Source organism: Papio anubis, chromosome 13 (assembly GCF_008728515.1).
Source record: "Papio anubis isolate 15944 chromosome 13, Panubis1.0, whole genome shotgun sequence".
In the NCBI taxonomy this organism is placed as follows: domain Eukaryota; kingdom Metazoa; phylum Chordata; class Mammalia; order Primates; family Cercopithecidae; genus Papio; species Papio anubis.
This window is the reverse complement of record NC_044988.1, coordinates 3,708,213-3,726,101: the sequence shown is the minus strand read 5'-3', so window position 1 is coordinate 3,726,101 and position 17,889 is coordinate 3,708,213. Positions and strand designations below refer to the sequence as shown.

Below are 17,889 nucleotides of genomic sequence, written 5' to 3'. Positions count from 1 at the left end.
AGATTATATCCCGCACCTGGCTCTGAGGGTCCCACACCCACAGAGCCTCGCTCATTGTTAGCACAGCAGTCTGAGATCAAACTGCAAGGCAGCAGTGAGGCTGGGGGAGGAGCACCTGCCATTGCTGAGGCTTGAGTAGGTAAACAAAGCAGCCAGGAAGCCCAAACTGGGTGGAGCCCACCACAGCTCAAGGAGCCCTGTCTGCCTTGGTAGACTCCACCTCTGGGGGCAAGGTGTAACTGAACAAAAGGCAGCAGAAACTTCTGCAGACTTAAACGTTCCTGTCTGACAGCTTTGAAGACAGTAGTGGTTCTCCCAGCACAGAGTTTGAGATGTGAGAATGGACAGATTGCCTCCTCAAGCTCGAGTAGCCTAACTGCGAGGCACCTCCCAGTAGGGACCAACTAACACCTCATACTGCCAGGTGCCCCTCTTAGACGAAGCTTCCAGAGGAACAATCAGACAGCAACATTTGCCGTTCTGCAATATTTGTTGTTCTGCAGCCTCCGCTGGTGATACCCAGGCAAACAGGGTCTGGAGTGGGCCTCCAGCAAACTCCAACAGACCTGCAGCTGAGAGTCCTGACTATTAGAAGGAAAACTAACAAACAGAAAGGACATCCACAACAAAACCCCATCTGTATGTCATCACCATCAAAGACCAAAGGTAGATAAAACCACAAAGATGGGGAGAAACCAGAGCAGAAAAGCTGAAAATTCTAAAAATCAGAGCTCCTTTTCTCCAAAGGAATGCAGTTCCTTGCCAGCAACGGAACAAACCTGCGGAGAATGACTTTGATGAGTTGAGAGAAGAAGGCTTCAGACAATCGGTAATAACAAACTTCTCCGAGCTAAAGGAGGCTGTTCGAACCCATCGCAAAGAAGCTAAAACCTTGAAAAAAAATGAGACAAATGGCTAACTAGAATAAAGAGCGTAGAGAATACCTTAAATGATCTGATGGAGCTGAAAACCATGGCATGAGAACTACGTGATGCATGCATAAGCTTTAGTAGCCAGTTCGATCAACTGGAAGAAAGGGTATCAGTGATTGAAGATCAAATGAATGAAATGAAGTGAAAAGAGAAGTTTAGAGAAAAAATAATAAAAAGAAATGAGCAAAGCCTCCAAGAAATATGGGACTATGTGAAAAGACCAACTCTACCTCTGATTGGTGTACCTGAAAATGACGGGGAAAATGGAACCAAGTTGAAAAACACTCTGCAGGATATTATCCAGGAGAACTTCCTCAACCTAGCAAGGCAGGCCAACATTCAAATCAGGAAATACAGAGAATGCCACAAAGATATTCCTCGAGAAGAGCAACTCCAAGACACATAATTGTCAGACTCACCAAAGTTGACATGAAGGAAAAAATGTTAAGGGCAGCCAGAGAGAAAGGTCGAGTTACCCACAAAGGAAAGCCCATCAGACTAACAGCGGCTCTCTCAGCAGAAACTCTACAAGTCAGAAGAGAGTGGAGGCCAATATTCAACATTCTTAAAGAAAAGAATTTTCTTTTTCTTTTTTTTTTTTTTTGAGACGGAGTCTGGCTCTGTTACCCAGGCTGGAGTGCAGTGGCCGGATCTCAGCTCACTGCAAGCCCTGCCTCCCGGGTTCACGCCATTCTCCTGCCTCAGCCTCCCGAGTAGCTGGGAGTACAGGCGCCCGCCACCTCGCCCGGCTAATTTTTTTTGTATTTTTAGTAGAGATGGGGTTTCACCGTGTTAGCCAGGATGGTCTCGATCTCCTGACCTCGTGATCCGCCCGTCTCGGCCTCCCAAAGTGCTGGGATTACAGGCTTGAGCCACCGCGCCCGGCCTAAGAAAAGAATTTTCAACCCAAGATTTCATATCCAGCCAAACTAAGCTTCATAACTGAAGGAGAAATAAAATCCTTTACGGACAAGCAAATGCTGAGAGACTTTGTCACCACCAGGCCTGCCCTACAAGAGCTCCTAAAGGAAGCACTAAACATGGAAAGGAACAAGCAGTACCAGCCACTGCAAAAACATGCCAAATTGTAAAGACCATCAATGCTAGGAAGAAACTGCATCAAATAACGAGCAAAATAACCAGCTAACATCATAATGACAGGATCAAATTCACACATAACAATATTAACCTTAAATGTAAATGAGCTAAATGCTCCAATTAAAAGACACAGACTGGCAAATTGGATAAAGAGTCAAGACCCATCAGTGTGCTGTATTCAGGATTATAAATCATGCTGCTATAAAGACACATGCACACGTATGTTTATTGTGGCACTATTCACAATAGCAAAGACTTGGAACCAACCCAAATGTCCATTAAGAAATGTGGATTAAGAAAATGTGGCACATATACACCATGGAATACTATGCAGCCATAAAAAAAGGATGAGTTCATCTCCTTTGTAGGGACCTGGATGAAACTGGAAGCCATCATTCTGAACAAACTATCTCAAGGACAGAAAACCAAACACTGCATGTTCTCACTCATAGGTGGGAAATGAACAATGAGAACACTTGGACACAGGACAGGGAACATCACACACCGAGGCCTGTCGTGTGGTGAGGGGAGGTGGGAGGGATAGCATTAGGAGATATACCTAATGCAAATGACGAGTTAATGGGTGCAGCACACCAACATGGCACATGTATACATATGTTACAAACCTGCACGTTGTGCACCCTAGAACTTAAAGTATTAAAAAAAAGAAAAGAAAAGAAACTGCCATACTGTTTTCCAAAGTAAGTGTACCATTCTCCATCACCACTCGCAATTAGGGTTCCAGTTGTTTCACACCCTCAAACACCTGGTATGGTTGGTCTTTTGAATTTTAGCTATTCTAGTGGGTGTGTAGTAGTATTTCAATGTAGTTTAAATTTACACTTGACTGATGACTAATGATACTGTCCATCATTTTTGTGCTTACTCACTATTTGTATACATTCTTTGGTGAAATACCTGTTCAAATATTCTGTCCATTTTTAAATTGAGCTGTTTGTCTTCTTAGTATTTAGGTATAAGTGATTTTTATATATTCCAGATACAAATCCTTTGTCTGATACAGCAGTCCCCCATTGTCTGATTCAAGTCTCTTGATCTTGCTTTCTGCAGTTCCAGTTACTTCTGGTCAATTGCAGTCTGAAAATAGGTGAATATAGTACAATAAGATATTTTGAGAGGGCCGGGCGTGGTGACTCAAGCCTGTAATTCCAGCACTTTGGGAGGCCGAGAAGGGCGGATCACGAGGTCAGGAGATCGAGACCATCCTGGCTAACACAGTGAAACCCCGTCTCTACTAAAAAAAAAAAAATACAAAAAACTAGCCGGGCGAGGTGGCGGGCACCTGTAGTCCCAGCTACTCGGGAGGCTGAGGCAGGAGAATGGCGTAAACCCAGGAGGCGGAGCTTGCAGTAAGCTGAGATCTGGCCACTGCCCTCCAGCCTGGGCGATAGAGCGAGACTCCATCTCAAAAAAAAAAAGATATTTTGAGAGACAGAGACCACATTCACATAACTTTTATCACAGTATATTATTATAATTGTCCTATTTTATTATTAGTTATTGCTGTTAATTTATTACTGTGCCTAATTTATAAATTAAACTATATCATAGGTATTCATGTGTAGGAAAAACCATAGTGTATATGAGGTTCAGTGCTACCCACCATTACAGACATCCACCGAAGGTCTTATAAGACATCAATTAGCCTATTTTACAAAGGCTATAAGAGCACATTCTTATGGCTCCCTTGCCCAATCCTGCCTCCTCCCCTGTCCTTTCATAAGTGTTACTCCTTAATAATTGCTTTTCTACTCCTCGATCTCGGCATCTGCTTCCTGGAGGACTCAACAGACACACATCTTTAAAGAAAAATAGGCAGATTTATAAACGGGCAATTCACAAAAGGAATGGTGAAATAATTGGGAAAATGAAAATTTAGAGTATAGTAAGATAGACGTTTTTATCTATCATATTAACAGTTTAAAGAAGTTGAATAATATCTCTGTTGGCTAGCATGTATTGGGAATGAAAATTGTGAAGTATGTGGTCATGTAAATTGACATACCCATTTTGGAAAGCTGTTTTGCAAAATATATTTAAATTATATGTAAATACCATATGACTCAGAAATTTCACTTTTTAAATGTACTTTAGAGAACATTTGCCAATGTATGAAATGAGGCATGTTCAATAATATGCATTGTAACATGATATATAATTGTTAAACAGTTCTGGAAAGAAACAAATTGAAACTGACAACAGTACATGCCCCTGAGGTAGTTTTGTAGAACCAATTGAAATTAGAGATCCCTTTATTCTTTAGCCAAGATTATAGTGATTTTTTAAAAAAATTTTATTGTGGTAAAATATACATAATATCATTTTAACCATTTTTGTAAGTGTACAATTTAGTTGCATTAAATGCATTCACAATGTTGTGTAATCATCACCACTATATATACTCATCAGCCACCAAGATGGTGAAACCCCATCTCTACTAAAAACACAAAAAATTAGCCGGGCATGGTGGCCCATGGCTGTAGTCCTAGCTACTCGAGAGGCTGAGGGAGGAGAATCACTTGAACCCGGGAGGCGGAGTTGTAGTGAGCCGAGATACAACTAGCTCAAACAATTCTATAAAAAAATCTAATAATCTGATTAGAAAATGAGCAAAAGGTCTTAATAGACATTTCTCAAAAGACATAGAAATGTGGCCAGGTGTGGTGGCTCACGCCTGCAATCCCAGCACTTTGGGAGGCTGAGGCAGGTGGATCACTTGAGGCCAGGATTTCGAGACCAGCCATGACCAACATGGTGAAACTCTGTCTCTACTAAAAATACAAAAATTAGCTGGGCGTGGTGGCATGTGCCTGTAGTCCTAGCTACTCAGGAGGCTGAGGCAGGAGAATTGTTTGAACCCAGGAGGCAGAGGTTGCAATGAGCCAAGATCATGCCACTGCCCTCCAGCCTGGGCAACAGAGTGAATGAGACTCCATCTCAAAAAAAAAAAAGATATACAAATGACAAACAGGTATAAGAGAAGGAGCTCAACATCATTGATGATCAGAGAAATGCAAATCAAAACTACAGTGAGGTATCATCGTGACCCAGTTAAAATGGCTTTTATTTAAAAGACAGGTAATGACAAATGCTGCAAAGGATTTGGAGAAAAGGGAATCCTTGTACTCTTGGTGGGAATGTAAATTAGTATAGCCATTATGGAGAACAATTCGGCGGTTCCTCAAAAAACTAAAACTTGAGCTTCCATAAGATCCAGCAATCCAGGGCTGGGCGCAGTGGCTCACGCCTGTAATCCCAGCACTTTGGGAGGCCGAGGTGGGTGGATCACGAGGCCAGGAGTTCGAGACCAGCCTGACCAAGATGGTGAAACCCCATCTCTACTAAAAATACAAAAAGTTAGCTGGGCATGGTGGCCCATGGCTGTAGTCCTAGCTACTTGAGAGGCTGAGGCAGGAGAATTGCTTGAACCCGGGAGGCGGAGTTGTAGTGAGCCGAGATTGTGCCACTGCACTCCAGCCTGGGCAACAGAGGAAGACTCCATCTTAAAAAAAAAAAAAAAAAAAAAAAAAATTCCAGCAATCCCAATCCTAGGTATATATACCCAAAAGAAAGGAAATCAGTATATTGAAGAGATATCTGCACTCCCATGTTTACTGCAGCATTATTCATAATAGCCAAGATTTGGAAGCAAACTAAGTGTCCATCAACAGACGAATGGATAAAGAGAGTGTGGTACTTATACATAATGGAGCACTATTCGGCCATAAAAAAGATGAGATTCTGTCATTTGCAACAACACAGATGGAACTGTAGGTCATTATGCTAAGTGAAATAAAGCCAGGTACAGAAAGACAGACATCACATGTTCTTACTTATCTGTGGGAGCTAAAAATCAAAACAACTCAACTCATGGACATAGAAATTAGAAAGATGGCCTGGGCGCCCTGGCTCACACCTATAATCCCAGCATTTCTGGAGGATGAGAGAGGTGGATCACTTGAGCTCAGGAGTTCAAGATGGGCCTGGGCAACATGGCAAAAAACCCCATCTCTATAAAAAATACAAAAATTAGCTGGGATGGTGGCCACACCTGTAGTGTCAGTTACTCAGGAGGCTGAGGTGGGTGGATCACTTGAGCCTGGGGAGATCGAGGCTACAGTGAGCCGAGACTGCACCACCGCACTCCAGCCTGTGACAGAACAAGACCCTGTCTGGAAAAAAAAAAAAAAAAAAAAAAGGAAAAAAAAAAAAGAAAGTGGAAGGATGGTTACCAGAGGCTAGGAAGGGTAGTAGGGGGTGGTGGTGGATGATTGATGGGTACAAAAAATAGAAAAATAAATAACACCTGGTATTTGCTAGCACAACAGGCTATAGTAAAAAATTTAATTTTACATTTAAAAAGATAAGTATAATTGGATTGTTCCAAACAGAAAGGATAAATGCTTGAGGTGATGGATACCCTATTTACTGTGATGTGATTATTATGTATTGCATGTTTGTATCAAAACATCTCAGGTAACCCATAAATACATCCACCTATTATGTACCCACAAAAATTAAAGGTACAAAAAGTTAAACTGACAAAAAATAGGGGTGTAGCCAGACGCGGTGGCTCACGCCTGTAATCCCAGGACTTTGGGAGCCTGAAGTGGGAAAATTGCTTGAGGCTAGGAGTTCCAGACCAGCCTGGTCAACATAGCGAGACCCAGATTCTTCTTCTTCTTTTTTTTTTTCTTGAGAAGGAATCTCACTCTGTTGCCCAGGGTGGAGTGGTGGCGTGATCTCGGCTCACTGCAACCTCCACCTCCCGGGTTCAAGCGATTCTCCTGCCTCAGCCTCCTGAGTGACCGAGACTACGGGCGCCCATCACGACGCCCGGCTAATTTTTGTATTTTTAGTAGAGACGGGGTTTTACCACATTGGCAAGGCTGGTCTCGAACTCCTGACCTCTGGTGATCCGCCCGCCTCGGTCTCCCAAAGTGCTGGGATTACAGGTGTGAGCCACCGCGCCCGGCGGCAAGACCCAGATTCTAAAAAAACAAAACAAAAAATTAGGCGGGTGTGGTACTATGCACCAGTATTCCCAGCTACTCAGAAAGTTGAGGTGGGAGAATTGGTTGGCCAGGAGTTTGAGGCTGCAGTGAGCTATGATCACACCACTGTACTGCAGACAGAGAAGACCCCTTCTCAAAAAAGAAGTAAGTAAATAAAGTACAGGGGTGCAAAATCACAGATGTGAATTTGCAGGATGGAAGACAAGTAACATCTCTTTTTAAAAATAATTAAATTAGAAGGACCGTATAAAACGTTAAATAGACTCAGTGCTCACCTGACCTCCCTTCTCATGGACCCGAAAGTTAGATTTTACTTTCTGATTTTTCACAATTTCTCCGGGATGCGGCGGTCCCGCCCCTCGCGGCATTCTGGATGTTGTAGTTCCTCGCTCCAGGGCATCCACCGTAGGGTAGTTGCGCGCCCCGGGGCAATCTGGGTAGTGTAGTTCCGTGCCCAGGGGCGGTCCAGCTCGCGTACTTCCGCGTCCCGCCATCGTCGCCGGGTGCGTGGTGAGTGTCCTTTCACAGTTCTGGTGCGCTAGCCCGGAGGTGGTCCCCGCTTCCGCGGCCCTTCCACGGGAAGGAAGATCGGGAAAGCTGGCATGGGCAGTCCATGCTGTGGCCACATGTTCCTTGGTGTTTGAGTTTCGGCTGTGGGGTCTGGGCGTGCGCCGTCCACCCCGGAGAGAGGTCTTGGCGGAGGTCCTCTGGTGGGGAGGGGGCGTTGGCGTTGTCGCTGTCGCGTGCTTTTGGCGGGACTCTGGGCCCAGTATCTTGACCTGGAGGGGCCAGTGCAGGCCTGGGACCGACTTCCCGAGCTACTCCGCCGGTGCGTCCCCGGTACTTCTGGGGCCGTTGAGTGGGCTCTGCCTGGGGTACCCAGACAGCATCCTGCCACCAGCATAGCGCCATTCCCTCCCATCATCGCGCCTTGGAGGTCTCAGGGCCAGCAAATGTGGCTTTGGGGGACATGATATCCTTGGTTGGAGCAAACTTCCTCATTAGTGGGAGGCACGCGGCTTGGGCATCAGTCGGGTTGTTTATTTATTTATTAAATTTTATGTATGTATGTATATATGTATGTATGTATTTATTTATTTTTGAGACGGAGTCTCTCTCTGTCGCCCAGGCTGGAGTGCAATGGCGCATTGTCGGTTCACTGCAATCTCCGCGCCCCCCACGCTCCCCCGCGCCGGGTTCAAACAATCCTCCTGCCCCTGCCTCCAGAGCAGCTGGGATTACCACGCCCGGCTGATTGTTTGGTCTTTGTTTTGTTTTGTTTTTTGAGACAGAGTTTCGCTCTTGTCGCCCAGGCTGGAGTACAGTGGCGCGGCCAACCTCAGTCCGATTGTTTATTAGGACTCTTGTGGCTGGCTGGTGCACCGTGGTGGTGATGGTGCAGCTTGGCCGCAAGGACTGGGGTTTGTGGGGGAGGACTGTTTGTGGATAGACATCCAGACTTGGTCTTGATAGTGGGGGGACCCCTAGGGCCATGCGACTCGGGTCAGTAGCCTTAGGGTCTGGGGGCCCTGCTGCGCCTTGGTGAGTTGAGAAGGGCTCGGCTGGAGTTAGACATCCCTGGATTGTGGGTTACATGGGTGCGTACTTGTATCCAGATTGTCGGCGTCTGCAGCTGTGTGGCTCCCTCCGACTTTGGGACTCTTCCGGGAGCATGAGTTGCAACAAGTAGAATGGTGCCCCTAGGGCCAAGGAACATTTTTCTCAAGCCCCAGGGGGCTGTTGAATGACTCCTTGAATTCCTGGAGGTGGGGGAAGAAGTTGGGTGGAAGGCATCCAGACGTACTTTTTTTTTTGAGATGAAGTCTTGCTCAGTCGCCCAGGCTGGAGTGCAGTGGCGCGATCTCAGCTCACTGCAACCAACACCTCCTGGGTTCAAGCAATTCTCTGCCTCAGAGTAGCTGGGACTACAGGCGCCCACCACCACACCTGGCTAATTTTTTTTGTATTTTTAGTAGAGATGGGGTTTCTTTCTTTCCTTTTCTTTTATTTTCTTTCTTTCTTTCTCTTTTTGAGACGGAGTGTCGCTCTGTCCCCAGGCTGGAATGCAGTGGCGCGGCGTGATCTCGGCTCACTGCAGACTCCGCCTCCTGGGTTCAAAGGATTCTCCTGCCTCAGCCTCCTGAGTAGCTGGGACTACAGGCATGTGCTACCACACCTGGCTAATTTTTGTATTTTTAGTAGACCACCATGTTGACTAGGATGGTCTCGATCTCCTGACCTCATGATCCGAAAGTGCTGGACCTCCGAAAGCACTGGGATTACAGGCGTGAGCGACCGCGCCCAGCCCAAGATGGGATTTCACCATGTTGGTCAGGCTGGTCTTGAGCTCCTGACCTCGTGATCCATCCGCCTCCGCCTCCCAAAGTGCTGGGATTACAGGCGTGAGCCCCCGCGCCCGGCCAAGACCTACATTCTTATTTCTAACTTTTCAGTATGAAAACATTGCAAAGATATCCAGAAGTAGTTAGGAAGTTCCATGGATTCATCACTCAGCTTCACCACTTATAAATGACTGACCTGTCTTCTTTCCCCCAAATCTGCAACCCCAAGTGTGGATCTCTTTGGAAATTGTCTCTTTCACTAGGGGTCTATACCAGGGTTTGCTGTCTTGAGTGACCCTTCATAGTGTGAGTTCAAATCCAGGTCTCTCCCTTTGTCGCTGTCACTTTGAGCAAGGTACTTAACCTCGTGGAGCTGCTGTGAATGTGGAATGAAGTAAAACTTGTGTATGACACTTATGTAGTGCTTTAAAACAAAATTCAGATGTCATATCATTTCATCTGTAAATGGCAAAAACCACGATTACTTTTGCACCATCCTAACACTTCAGTATGCATCTTTCATAAATAAGGAATTTAAAGAGAAACAACTTCAGCATTAATGATCGCACCCAACAGAATTAACAGAACTTATTTAGTATCACCTATACAGGCTGTGTTGTTTCCCTATTTATCTCAAAAGATGCCTCACTACAGATGTTTGTCCACTGCAAAGCTTTCCTGAGTTTTCTCTGGCAGAATTACTTCCAGTGTCCTTTTTAGTTGCAGAGCACTTTATTACATGAGGACTCCACGGCTTGCATGGTACATCTCAACTGTCCGACTGTCCCAGTGGTTTTGAGATAGTTCTTTGAGGGGACAGGCACCTTGTCTGGCTCCTCATGGGTCACTGACACAGTGCTTGGCACCCACCTGGACTGTGCAACTGATTGACTCTGAGGGTATGAGGAGTTGTCCTTTTTGCCTGGAAAAGGAAGTTCATGGAGGATGGAAACTCAGATGGAAAAAGGGGGTTAGGCTATTACTAGGGAAAGCCTAGGGTGCCAAGATTGTGTGTGAATCTTATCTGAGGTCAGCGGGATCTACTGCCGGGTTCTGACAAGAGAAGGGTCATGATTTCTTTTTTTCTTTTCTTTTCTTTCTTTTTTTTTTTTTTTTTTTGATACAGAGCTTTGCTCTGTCGCTCAGGCTGGAGTGCAGTGGTGCGATCTCGGCTCACTACAACCTCTGCCTCCCGGGTTCAAGCGATTCTTCTGCACCACCATGCTGAGCGTTTTTTTTGTTTGTTTGTTTGTTTGTTTTTTGTATTTTTAGTAGAGACGGGTTTTACCATGTTTGCCAGGATGGTCTCAGTCTCCTGACTTGTGATACGCCTGCCTTGGCCTCCCAAAGTGCTGGGATTACAGGCGTGAGCCACCTCGCTCGGCAGAGAAGGGTCATGATTTCTAACTGCCCTCATTACCCTGTCTCTCTGTTCGCTTTTACAGTGAAAGTCATCAAAACAATTGTCTGCACTTGATGAATGCAGTTCGTTTCTGTGCATCATCTATTTGATTTATAAATATTAGTGGGGGGAGGGTTCTAGATATACTTACTGACTTCTTATTTAATTCCATTCAGGTCAAAGAACAAATGATGTAGAATACCGGTCTTTGCAAATGTATTGGGAGTTATTTCCTGACCCAGCATGTAGTGTGAGTTGGGGAATGTCCCATAGGCCCTTTAAAAGCATGTGCATTCTGTTGTGCAGTGGTGTACTAATATCAGTTTGGTCAAGTTAGTTATTATGTTCAAATCTTGTTATTTCCTTATGGATTTTTTTTTCCAGTTCTTTTATCAACTGTTGTGGCAGGGTGTTAATTCCAACTAGGACTCTGGAATTTGCCAGTTTCTCCATTGAATTCTGTCAATTTTTGCTTCACATATTTTGAAGCATTGTTACTATACGGTGCATACACATTTATCTTTGTTATATATTCCTGATGAATTGACTGTTTTATTATCATGAAACATCCCTTTGTATCTCTGGTAATAGTTTGTCTTGAAATATAGTTTATCTGATAGTTATATACCCATTCCAGTCTTACTATGTTTACTCTTTGCATGTTCTATCTTTTCTCATTCATTTTGTTTCAACTGACCTATGTCTTATATTTAAAGTCTTTATATTATAGACAACATATGGTTGGGTCTTGCTTTTTTTTTTTTTTAATCCATTCTGGCAATCTGTGCCTTATTTATTTTTAGAGACGAGGTTTTGCTATGTCGCCCAGGCTGTTCTCCAACTCGTGGGCTGAAGCAATCCTCTTGTCTCAGCCTCCCGAAGTGCTGGGATTACAGGCATGAGCCACCGTGCCCAGTCTGTGCCTTTTAATTGGAATGTTTATTTCATGTAATTATCGATACAATTAGATTTAGGTCTCTTTTACTGTTTTTTTTTTCTTCCTCTGTTCCTATTCCTGCCTTCTTTGGGCCAATTGAACTGTTTTTTTTTTTTTTTAACATTCTAATTTAACTTAATTCAATATAACTTAATTGCCACTTAGCTATACTGCTTTGCATTTTTACTTTATATTTTTAGTTGCTGCTTTAGAGATGACAGTATACATTTGTAACTCTTCACAGTCTATGTAATCTTGTACAACTTCATGTAAAATGAGAGATCTTGTATAGGTACTTGTACTACCTACTCCTTCATTCTTCAGGCTATAATTGTCATATGTATTGAATCTTCATATGCTGTCAATCACAATGCAATTTTAATATATTTGCTATAAACAGTCTTTTATTTTATCTTTTTGAGGTGAAATCTTGCTCTGTCGTCCAGGCTGGAGTGCAGTGGCACAATTTTGGCTCACTGCAATTTCCGCCTCCCCGGTTCAAGCGATTCTCCTGCCTCAGGTTCCCAAGCCACTGGGATTACAGGCATACGTTACCATGCCCAGCTAATTTTTGTATTTTTAGTAGAGATGGGGTTTTACCACGTTGACCAAGTTGATCTTGAACTCCTGGCCTCAAGTGATCCGCCCACCTTGGCCTCCCAGAGTGCTGAGATTATAGGCGTGAGCCATCGCGCCTGGCCTCAGTCATGTATTTTAAAGAAATTAGGAGAAAAAGATAGTTTTTTGGGGGTGTGAACATTATTTATCATTTCTAGTGATCTTCAGTCACCACAGAAAATCCAAGTTTCCATTTGGCATCATTTCTCTTCGGTTTGCAGAAACTCTTACAGGGCAGTTCTGCTGGCAATAGATTTTCCTGGTTTTCTTTTACCTGAAAATGTCTTTGAAGTCTTTTTAAAAATCAGCTTTATTACAAAATCACAACTCTTAAGTGTACAATTTGATGAGTTTTAAGTAGGGTATATTGTTGTATAACTGATTTGCTCCTTGTCACTAAAGTTTTGCCTTTCCTAGAATTCCACGCAAATGAAATCATATAGTATGTATTCTGTTTCTTGATCAGTAGTTTATTCCTATTCCTTTCTATTGTATTCTGTTGTGAGTCTGCTACCTTTTTACTGATCCATTCTCCTTTTTCTGTTGTTTTTGATTGTTAGGTATAGTAATTAACCCACTGTGACCATTCTTGTACAATTCTTTTCTTTTCCAGGGTTCATTTACTAGGCTGATGTATAACTCTTTCTGTGCCCTATTTTTTTAAAAACTATCTCTTGGGTACTTTGGGAATTGCTAGATCATAGGTATGTTTAACATTAAAAAACCTGCCATACGGTCTTCAGAAATAGTTGTAGCATTTTACAGTTGTGTTCCTGGACCAAACTGAGGGTCAGGCTGCTCTTTCTCCTGGCCCAATAACGAGATGCAGATGAACTGGGGAGGAAGAGAGTTTTTATTTCTATAACTGGTTACAGGGAGAAGGCCTGGGAATCGTTGCAAAACTCAAAATTACAAAGTTTTGCCAGGCGTAGTGGCTCACGTCTGTAATCCCAGCACTTCGGGAGGCTGAGGCAGGTGTATCACTCGAGGTCAGGAGTTCGAGACCAGCCTGGCCAACATGGTGAAACCCTGTCTCTACCAAAAATACAAAAATTAACCAGGCTTTGTGGCAGGCATCTGTAATCCCACCTACTTGGGAGGCTGAGACAGGAGAATCACTTGAGCCTGGGAGGTAGAGGTTGCAGTGAGCCAAGATCGCCCCTTTGCACTCCATCCTGGGGGACAGAGTGAGACTCTGTCTCAAAAAAATAAAATAAAATAAAATAAATTACAAAATTTTCCAGAGCTTATATACCAAGCTATATCTCTACGTGGAAGTGTGCCTTCATCTAAAGACATAAGTGATTAACTTCCTTTAATCTATAAGGTCTGAGTCCTGAAGACCTTCCTCTGGAGCCTCAGTAAATTTACTTAATCTAAATGGGTCCAGCTGCTAGGGTGATTACTCTTATTTTATCTCCTGCTAAATCATGGAGGCTTGGGGAGTTCCCTCAGATCCTCAATAAACTTGTTTGTGGAGGCCTAGGGAGTTTCTTCAGACCCACAATAAAACTTGTTTAATCCTAAATGGGTCCTGTTAAGAATTCCTTAGTTATTTACAAAAATTAGCCGGACATGGTGATGCTTGCCTGTAATCCCAGCTACTCAGGAGGATGAGGCAGTAGAATTGCCTGAACCCGGAGGCAGCGGTTGCAGTGAGACAAGATCACACTATTGCACTCCAGCCTGGGTGACAGAGAGAGACTCTGTCTCAAAAAAAAAAAAAAAAGTTAGTTGTTTTGCCATGCTTTAAGGCCTGGGAAATGCCTAGGCAAAACTCCTGATGGGCTTTTGTTACATCCCAGCCTTTGTATAAGGGCACTGGCTTTTAGTATTTAACTTAACCACACAGTCAGTACTGAAACAGTTCTTAGTGAGACCTGACCTGCCACAATCCCCGCTGTCAATCTGCACATGATTTCTGTCATGCTTGTATATTTATTTATCACGAGAATTGTAGGGAGATGGGGCATCATGATCTTTCTGGCTACTTCCTGCCGAGATGTGGTCATTGTTACAGAGCACCGAACGCAGCGCTGGAGTGCAAGAGTTCGATTTGTTCCCAGTAGCACTCTCTGTTTTGGGGGCTTAGAGGCAATGCCTGCTGAAACATAATAGTATGCAACAGCAACACATATAAATAGGTTACTGCTGTTTTCTTCTGGAGTTTAAGTTGTCTAGTCTTCAGTTCACAGGGCTTCAAGAAGGCACAGCTTAGGTTTCAGTGGTTTCAAATTAGGAAAAATGGGGAAAAAGGAAAAGAAGGAGGAAAAAAATTGAAAATAGTATTTTGGAGACCTGTAGACAGAAAAATTAGAATTTAATCCAAAGTGTAGAACATAATAAAAGCTGAAAAAACATCAGGTGAAACTAGAATTTAACAACAGGTGTACTATAGTTTTTGAAACGTAATTTTTCTCTCTCCAGTTTCCCATATAAATCATGGTAGGACTGGTTTTCTTCATTGTACTTGGTCTAATTATTTGTATACAGTGCAGGAAGAATAATTATATTTCACGTGGGCTTTTTAAATTGGCTTTGATGGAACTTTGTTTCATAGAAGGAATCTGAGATAAGACTTTTTAACGCCAAGCCCAGCCATGGATTTGTATCATCAAATACCTATCAGTTAGGTGAATGCCTCTCCTCTTGAGGTTCTAAGATAACTTGGGGTTCCTGGCCTGTCAGAAAGTGATTACTTACCACAGATCAGAAACCCCGTACAGGGACTGTGTACACAAAATATGAGGCCAGTTTCCAAGGACTTTATTGGCTTTATAAATGAAGTTCGATTCCTTAAAGGAGAGCACATCATTCCAGTTAAAGCCTTGGTCAAATAACCAGTTTTTCCAATTGTGTCCTGTTACAAAATAAAACAGATTCTTATTGCACTTATGCAAATAACTGTATTGCCATAAATTAAGAATACTCACAGATAGTTTCCAAATTTTAGAGGAACCAAGTAGAAAGGAACAAATATGCTCCAAATTTTGTTCATAGGCGTATACCTGTTACAAGCTGTTAATAGCTCAAAAGAAAAGTTTCCTTGACACTGAAAAGCAAAACAAAGGATTAGCAATATTTTAAGCAAAACGTCAAAAAGATCACTCCAGGCTCCTATTAGTTCAGTTCATGCAGTTAATTGCTGTCCTGCTTGATATTAATGAACATTTTAGCTTGTCACGAGTCCTGAACGTTTTCCCTCTATTCTGATGTCACAAGCTCTAAAGTTATCGGAAACCTGCATTCAAGAGCACCTGTTAGAGCTTTACAGCTGATTATAAAACTGCCTTCTTTTTTTCTTTTTTTGAGATGGAATTTCACTCTTGTTGCCCAGGCTGGAGTACAATGGTGCGATCTCGGCTCACCACAACCTCCTCCTCCCGGGTTCAAGTGATTCTCCTGCCTCAGCCTCCTGAGTAGCTGGGATTACAGGCATGTGCCACCACACCCAGCTAAAGTTTTTTGTATTTTTAGTAGAGATGGGGTTTCTCCATGTTGGTCAGGTTAGTCTCAAACTTCCAACCTCAGGTGATCTGCCCACCTCGGCCTCCCAAAGTGCTGGGATTACAGGCGTGAGCCACTGTGCCTAGCTTATAAAACTGCCTTCTAAAGAGGACCAAAACAAGACAACAAATGTTTATGGATGACAAAAAGTTTTAGGGTAGCCATAGTTACAGACACAATTGACAAGGAAATCTGTTAACTCTGTGGCACAAAATAATTTAACATAACAATTATAATTATTACTGATAATGTACACTAAGATATATCAGAATTATAGGAGTTTCCCATAACTTTGGAACACATACCAATAACATATTTATACAAATATAGCCCAAAGAAAGCCAAGCATGATTTCTTATTTAACAATGCTTTCTGTATAATTTTATACCAAATAAGCCCAATTTCATCTTTACATTCATGTACTATTAATGTTGGCTGGGCACGGTGGCTCACGCCTGTAATCCCAGCACTTTGGGAGGCTGAGGCAGGTGGATCACGAGGTCAGGAGTTCGATACCACCCTGACCAATATGGCGAAACTCCATCTCTACTAAAAATACAAAAATTAGCTGAGCATGGCAGTGGGGCCTATAATTCCAGCTACTCAGTTGACTGAGGCAGGAGAATTGCTTGAACCAGGAGGCAGGGGTTACAGTGAGCCAAGATCATGACACTGCACTCCAGCCTGGGGGACAAAGCGAGACTCCGTATCAAAAAGAAAAAGAAAAAAAGAATTCCAAACAAAGACATTTCTAAGTGTCTAAATTACACATTTTCTTAAAAACCCCAGAGTAGCTTTTGTTGTAATAGCTGTTAATGAAGAAAACAGAATTCAGTCAACTGACAAGAAAAAACTTGCTCAAAAAGACAAGGTCCTAGGAGAGAAATAAACAAAAACATGAAGGCCTTTAAATACAAACATGCACAAATACATATACATATCTTGGATGTTAGCTTTTATTTAAGCCGACTCTCAGCCATTCAGCTCCTAAAAAAAAAATTTTTTTTCTTCCCAGAGGCCTCTCAGCAGGAATGAATCCAATACCTCCCATTATCAAGTTTACATGGCATCAAAAGGAATAAAACAGATACACAAACAAGTGGAGACAAATTTTGGACAACAGAAGGGGAAGTGCACTCAGGCAAAACAGACTCAAAACCAACTCAAAACCTGATCTCAACCAAAATGCAAAGGGGGTGTATGAGCGAGCCCTTTTGCTTCCCTTGGTGGTACCGGACAAATGACTTAGCAAGCCCAGACAGGAGAACGGTAGACTCCCGATATACCATCTGGTCAACTCACCCTTGGAGCCCGTCCACTCCTGATCTCCATGTTTCCCTAGTAGTGAAAGGGACATGCAGATTTGCGCATGCATGGAACAGCCCTCTGGAGGGTCCTCGGGAGAAATTCACCCAGCAGCTGCTGGAATCCTCCTGAAGACTGTCTCCTTGCAAGCTGCCAGCCGCTGAACGCAGCACTGTCCTTATCTCCTTGCTAGCTCGCCAGATTTGTTCCCTGTCGGGCTGCTATTTCTCGTGGACCAATAACAAGATGCAGATGAACTGGGGAGGAAGAGAGTTTTTATTTCTCTAACTGGTTACAGGGAGAAGGCCTGGAAGTTATCGCCAGACCAACTCAAAATTACAAAGTTTTCCAGAGCTTATATACCTTCTAAGCTATATGTCTACATGTAAGTGTGCATTTATCTAAAGACATAAGTGATTAACTTCTTTTACTCTATAACTAAGGTCTGAGTCCTGAAGACCTTCCTCTGGAGCCTCAGTAGATTTACTTGTTCTAAATGGGGCCAGGTGCTGGGGTGATTACCCTTGTCTTGTCTGCTGCTAAATCAGGAGGTTTGAGGAGTTCCTTCACACCCCCAATAAACTTGTTTGTGGAGGCCTGGGGAGTTTCTTCAGACCCACAATAAAATTTGTTTAATCCTAAGCGGATCCTATTAAGAATTCCTTCATTATTTTGTCATGCTTTAAGGCCCAGGAAAGGCGTAGGAAAAACT

General features: G+C 43.2%; 1 protein-coding gene across 4 annotated transcripts in view; it reads left to right on the top strand.

The window, feature by feature from the left end:
• The first annotated feature begins 7,503 nt into the window (after positions 1-7,503).
• The window catches only part of ZNF169 (zinc finger protein 169), a 46,161-nt gene continuing 35,775 nt past the window's right edge, over positions 7,504-17,889 (top strand). Inside the window, exon 1 of one of the 4 annotated variants that reach the window (XM_017949292.3) lies at positions 7,504-7,576. The gene's annotated coding sequence lies outside the window, so the exon portion shown is untranslated. Of the gene's footprint in view, positions 7,896-17,518; positions 17,563-17,889 lie in introns of those variants that run through there. The other 3 variants (XM_017949296.3, XM_017949294.3, XM_031654033.1) reach the window with 3 other exon arrangements.